Below are 6,874 nucleotides of genomic sequence, written 5' to 3'. Positions count from 1 at the left end.
AGGAAGAAAAGCGATACGCATACACGTGAACAAATTAAAGCTATTTGTAGAATATTAAAATATAAAATAAAAAACACACTTACCCAGACGAGCGACCACGACTGATGGGGGGCATCCTCTCCCGCAGCCTAGAAAGAAGCACCACCGGCAGACGATAGCCGCTCCCGTCGAGCATTAAAAGTCGCTGAAAGCGACGACGTCCTCGCAAGGCGATAAAATCCTGGGCCTCCTGCATTTGGAATATTTGCAGGAAATCCCAGAACCAATGCAGAGTGTCCCTTGGATAGGGCATCACCTCGTGCACAACGCGCTCACCCGTATTGACATTCAGCACCACCCGCAAGGATAACGGGCTGTAAGAATAAACGCGCTGACACGCCCGCTCAAACCGGTCGCGCGGCAGAGGCGGGCCACACAAAACTTCATCCCTATTGATATCATATAATCCCTCCCACGACTCCGGATAACTCTTACTTGACATAGTCGACAGACTCGTACTTGACAGTATAACCAACGAGTGTTACTGCTTAAAAGACAGCGAGAGACTGAAGCTCGCAAAAGAATATAAAGTATAGCAAAGCTAGTCGAGGAAAATTAAAACCAATCTCACACTGATAAAAGTAGCAAGAAACGGAAAAAAAATATAACACTCGCAGAGTGCATAATATAATACTTAATATATATTATTACAGAACACTAACACTAGGAATCAACCCCGTTCTCACCAAGCAAGACAAAACCCGTCTTCCGTTTGAAATTGAAGAATTCAAGCACAACCCAGGAATCTACTACGAGAAAATCGGATATCTACATCAAATTAAGAAGACCTGGAAATTAGTAATCAAATTAGATATAACTGAACTAAATGACAAAACCTAGCAAATAAATAAATATGTGCAACAAACGAACGAAATGTGTAAAAACATAAAATCCGAAGATTACATTAAAAGAACGTGCGAAAATTTAAAAAGCATTATATTATTGTGACAGTCGGTCGTTTGGATTTCTTTATCTTATATTGGACAATTATCCATATTATTAGTATTATAATAATTATAGTGGTTATTCCACTGAAAGCCATTGGGTAAATGAATTCTTTTTGTTTAAAGAAATTGTTATTGTTTAAATCTTTATTTACTTCTTCTAATTTGTAACTTAGTTCTTTTAATTCTAGAGGATTATTTATTACGTCTTTGAATTTTCGTTCGTCATTTGATTCGTCAATGTTTCGGGAAATTGTTATATTGAATTCCGGAAAAAATGTTTCTATATTCGTTTTATATGTAATTGTTTCTGTTTGTATTGTCATGTCTGCAGTTGTCAGTTTACAGTTATCGTTTAAAATAATTCTACCTGATTTTGTGAGTATCCTTTTATACTCAGGATGGTTATCGCAATTTATTACAATTTGCTGCTCGGATGCAGTCGAATATAGCCAAGAGTGTGGCTGTTGTAACGTAATCCATATAGTGCGGTTCGTTATCGTATAGTCTATGTTGCACTGTTCGCGATAATCTTGTGCTCGTGTATACATTTTAATTTCGCACGGTGTATTTCTGTTTACATGATATATTGGTTGACTTTTTGCACAAATATTGATTGTTATTATTTATACAATCATTTAGGTTTTGTTTTGTTAGAATTATATATATACGCATATCTTTATTTATTGCAATTAATTTATTATCTACTTTAGTGTACGCAAATTTATTTACATTATTATACGTTGGTAACGATATTACATTCAAAATATCATACATTGGTTACGCGACTATCGGAAATTTTAGTATTATGTATATAGTTGTTTTGTCGCAGTACGCACTTATTTTCATATAATTTTCTATTATTAACCATTCGTCATATTTTATTTCGAACGGAAAATACTAACCTCGTGGTAACTGTAAGACGGCTTCTTTCAAATGGGAAATTATTTCATTTATTGGTATTAATAGCGGATGCATTATGCCTTTACGTATGTATGAGGTATTCTAAAATGTCTTTTGCGTCTCTGATTAGATCTGTTATCATTGCTGTAATTACAGCGAAATGTTCGTCTATTTCTTCTCGCATCGTATATTCTCTAATATAGTGATTTATTAATTTACCATTGTAATTTAACATGTTTTCTAACTTATTTAAATGAATTATGGTAGTGTTTAGAACTTTTATTTGATTTTTTGTGTTTTAGTGTAATAGACGAAACTGACAAACCATACGGAATGCCTAGACCAATATTAAAAAGAAGCAGGAGCACACGATTCTAGAATAAATAAATTTTAACCTAGAGATAAGAAACGATTATGGGTGCGTTCCGATTTACGCATGTAACGCATAGACTGCATTATTGTTGCGCAGCGCTTCGAAATCGTTCCGTTTTATCAATGCGCATGAAGCGCTTTAATTATTCGGAACGGTGTCTGCGCATTCTATGCGCTAATACAATTTGAAAATGGTAAAATAGTAAAAAAAATAAATAAAAATAGAATAAAATAATAAATACAAATAAAAAAAATAAACAATAAATATAAATAAATAATAATAAATATAAACATAAATAAATATTAATAATAATAAATATAAATATAAATAAATAATAAATATAAATAAAATAAAATAATAAATGAAGGTAAAATAATATATTAATATTAGCTTGGCTTGTTTTCTCCATATCATTTTTATTTAAAAACAGTTATCATTTCATTAATTTCTTCAATTAAAACTGGAAATTCATATAATTGTTGTTTTTCCATCGTCACAAAGAATCTGTTATCTGTTATTGCGTTCCGAATTACGCATAAAACGCATAGATCGCATAAACGCATCAACGCATCAACTGCCTCAAGTCGAGAGTAGAGGCAGTCAATGCGCTGGAAGGGTGCTAAAAATTTAGTACGTTTAGTACAATCTAGAGAATTCTCAGCGCTACTAAAGCGCTACCAATGCGCGCATTGGTTAAATCGGAACGATTTTCTATGCAGTCTACGCGCTTCATGCGTAATTCGGAACGCACCCTATAATAAACATTGTAAACGGGAAATATATTGTATTTAAAACAGGAATAGATATATGTATAGAAAAACTCCGTTTAGAACCTTCGTTTTTCTTTTCCAACGGGGGAGGGATGTTATAGTCCGAAAGACTATAACTTTATTTTACTTTACCATTAATAAATTTTGTACAATTAAAATGCGATGGAATGTTCGCGAACCGCGTAAAACCGCTACCTCAGCAAATCACGCGCGAGTTCGTCGGAAACGTGAAAATGCCAACGAAGGGATTCGACTTTGAACCTTCTTCGTTTGTACGTGGACTTGATCGCCACGAAAATCTTCCATGACCATATATGGTCATGTCGCTAGGCGATCCCCTCCAAAATACTCCTACAAATGAGGTGTTAAAAACCGTCCACCGCGAGTCCGCGGCGGACAGTCGTTAATTAAAATTCAATCAATAAAGAGTGCGAATCTGGGGCTAACCGCTATTCTGTGCATCAAACGCTGAAAAAGTTTGTTAACACTCGAAATTTAAGAACGAGGCGATTTAAGGGAAGACGATATTAAGGAGAGAAGGCTTAAAAGAAACCGATTAGAATAAAATAAGTGTATATATTTGTAAAAGAACTATAATTATAATAATAAAAAGATTGAAATTTAAACGGTCCTGAGGCCTTGGTTGGTTATCCCGGCAACCTCCCACATCTCGTGCTGCACACGGCGCAATATAACAGCGTTTTTTTTATTAAATTAAATTTATTTAAACTTTGAATTATAATTAATATCAAATAGATAAAAATAACAACGTAACATTATTTTCTTGTTATTAATTATTGGTTTTTCCTTATTCATTTCCTTTTTTTTTCATTATATTAATTTAGTTCTTTTTGATACATAAGAATATATGTACATAAACTATTCTGTAAATATCTTATGAGAGAAAATAAAAACAATAATAACCTTTACTTAAGTTTAGTATTTATTTTCATCATGTGTTTCCTTCCAAACCATATAACTTTTGTCTATACCTTATGAATCATAATTTGTTCCACTGTATCAATAATTTTATAAAGAATAGATTATATTTTATCTCTTGTCATATCATAATTCAATTAATAGAAGGTATATTTCTCTGTACAAAGATATTTTTAAAAAAATATAAAAATAATTATTTATACAAGGTAATTCCTGAAAAAATGTTTGTTATAGCATAAAATAAATTCAGAATTAATATTTTGTCTAGACATAATTTTAATTTTCTATTATGTACATAATCAAAATTCAGAAAACGTGCCATATGTAATGTAATGTACAAACAAATAAGAAGTTAATAAATATTTTCAATTTTTACAAATAAATCAATAGTACAATAGTCGTTATGCCATTGATATACAGGGTGATTCAAAACAACCTGATGTCTTTGAAATATGATATTCTTGAACGAATTCTAAGACTTATCGTGTAATTTTATGTCTTAATTTGTACGGAAGTAAATATTTGCAAGTAATAATAAAGATTATTAAAATAGTAATATTTTTATTGTGTAAAGTCAAGTGAAATTTAGAAGCTGTTATTTATAAGATAAACGATCCCCAGAAAGAAATAAAATTCGTCAGTTTTCTTAAAGATAAGAATATTTAATCAAATTGCGATTACTATTTCGTTTTTCATTCGTCCATTTCCAGTTTATTTGTTACTTTATGTAATTTCGCGTTTGAATATTTTATTCTTAAGCGTTACGTTATAACCCTCCTAGACGGTAATAATATTGTTAAATATTGTGCAGAAACTGTATATATATAATAATAATTTAATACAATAATAATTTAATACACTTCAAAGGATCAAATATTGTGCAATAAAATTGACTGTCTGGGAAAACGGGAGAGCATTTGTCTCGTGACGCGTTGCGCCGTCCTTGCCTGCCCGTTGTATCGGATTCGTGAGTAGCCAACTATTTTCTATTATAACTCAAAAATTAAGCTTTGGACAAAATTTTTCAAGAGGAAAAATAGTCCTAGAATTCGTTCAAGAATATCATATTTCAAAGACATCAGGTTGTTTTGAATCACCCTGTATATGTGCGGCTATTAATATATATGTATGGCTATTATGTGCCATTGATATATATGTAACTTAATTTAATTTTAATATTAGCCTAATCAAAGAATTGTATTAAATTATATTATCCTAATTAAAGAATTGTAATTTTCATAAATAAATATAAATTTTTAAAATATATATTGTAATTTTTTTACATTTTTAAGGTTAAATGGCCCCCCCGAATGGATCTCGACCTTGGCGTGATGGAGGGGCTTATGATCGCATCCGGGCCCACCCGTTAAGGGGTGAAACCGGGTGCGACCAACGAAGAGGGATCCCCCAAGCCAAGGTGTTAATGAAACCGTGCCGACGGCTGCGTGGCGCAGGGGGTGCTGCGTCTCGAACGGTTCCCCCGGATACCGGGCGACCTCCGGGGTATTTAGCCAAAGCCCCAGCCATTCGCGGCTCTGGTTGGGTGATATCGCGCATCCGCGGTTCTCGTGGGAACAAAATGGACATAACTATTACTACAAACCAACAAACGAACAAGACAACAAAAGACAACATCATGGATAAAGTCCTCCAGGGCGTGGCTTCCTTAGGGAGCGAACGACCGGAGGAATGCAACTCAGGGGCACCTAAAACCCGAGTTAGATATAGCGGAGCTGCAAGGAGACGCTACAAGAAACAGCTTCAGAGGGAGGGAAAGGCTACTAAAGCCCAAATCCCTCTCGCTGAAGCTGATTCTAGTCCTGGGCCCAGTAGCGGTGGAGCCCCGACTGTGGCGCTTAAACGCGCCCGGCTGGGGAATAACACCCATAGCCCCAACGATACTCGCCAGGGCAAACGACCCAAGATCAATGATCAAGGGTCATATGCCCAAGCGACCAAAGGGCTTATAAGATTAGCCCTCATTTTGGAGGGCTTTCCTGATAAGAAGCTAGGAGCTGTGGACTGTGGACTGATCAGGAAAATGATCAGAGGGCGTATCCTCGAGTTACCCGAGGGTACAAAAGCCCCCACATTCTCCGGCTCCTGGGAGAGAGACGGAGACTTTGTTTTTCTGTGCGACGACGAGCAGTCGGGGGACTGGCTAAAAAGCCTATCCTCCGAACTGAAGGTGGGGGGAAACTCCCTACGTGTAGTGCCGGTCGACGAGCTGCCTAGGCGCCATCGAGTGGTGGTACACGTAGAGTAGCCAGACTTGTCTGCTGAGGAAGCCTTGAGGCTCCTCGGCAGACAAAACGCAGGACTGGCGACCGGAGATTGGATCGTCACCAGGGGAGCGTGAGTGGGGATGCTACGAGCACCCACTTCGCCTGTCTGATTGGGAATCAATCTCTAGACGCCCTAAAGTCCTGCAATTTCAGGCCCAGCTGCAGTCTCGGACAGGCAACCGTTAGGCTACTTGAAAAGGAGTACGGCAGGAAGCCTGAATCTGTGAAGGGAATACCAGGGGAGACTGCCTAAATATGACGGTCTCCACGGTACCCATCACCTAAATTAACTTGCATCACAGTAAAGGCGCCTCGGCTATCCTTGCCAGGAGCACTGCTGCGATGCACACACCTTGCCATTATCCAGGAGCCTTGGCTCCTGAATAATGCCATCAAAGGTTTGGGCGGCTGTGGAACTATTTTCAGAGCCTGCTCGAACCGCAAACTAAGGACATGCATTGTAGCAAAAGGCCTTAATATCACTTTTCTGCCTCAGCTTAGCAGCGAAGATCTAACTGTCGTCCAGACGAGCATCAACCTGGAGGAGGGGAAGACAATGGACTTACTCATAGGGTCAGCATACATGCCCTACGATTCCTGCGATCCTCCACCTCAGGACAA

The 6,874-nt window shown here is 36.7% G+C and overlaps 1 pseudogene; it reads left to right on the top strand.

Moving 5' to 3' along the window:
- Positions 1–5,547: 5,547 nt before the first annotated feature.
- On the top strand, positions 5,548–6,506 carry LOC145962378 (uncharacterized; annotated as a pseudogene).
- Positions 6,507–6,874: the final 368 nt, after the last annotated feature.

The sequence above is a fragment of the Camponotus vicinus genome, unplaced genomic scaffold (assembly GCF_025532165.1).
Source record: "Camponotus vicinus isolate PSW18456_S1 unplaced genomic scaffold, iyCamVici1.0 SCAF_12, whole genome shotgun sequence".
Taxonomy (NCBI): Eukaryota; Metazoa; Arthropoda; class Insecta; order Hymenoptera; family Formicidae; genus Camponotus; species Camponotus vicinus.
Note: the sequence above shows the minus strand (reverse complement) of the source record. Positions and strands in the feature narration are given on the sequence as shown.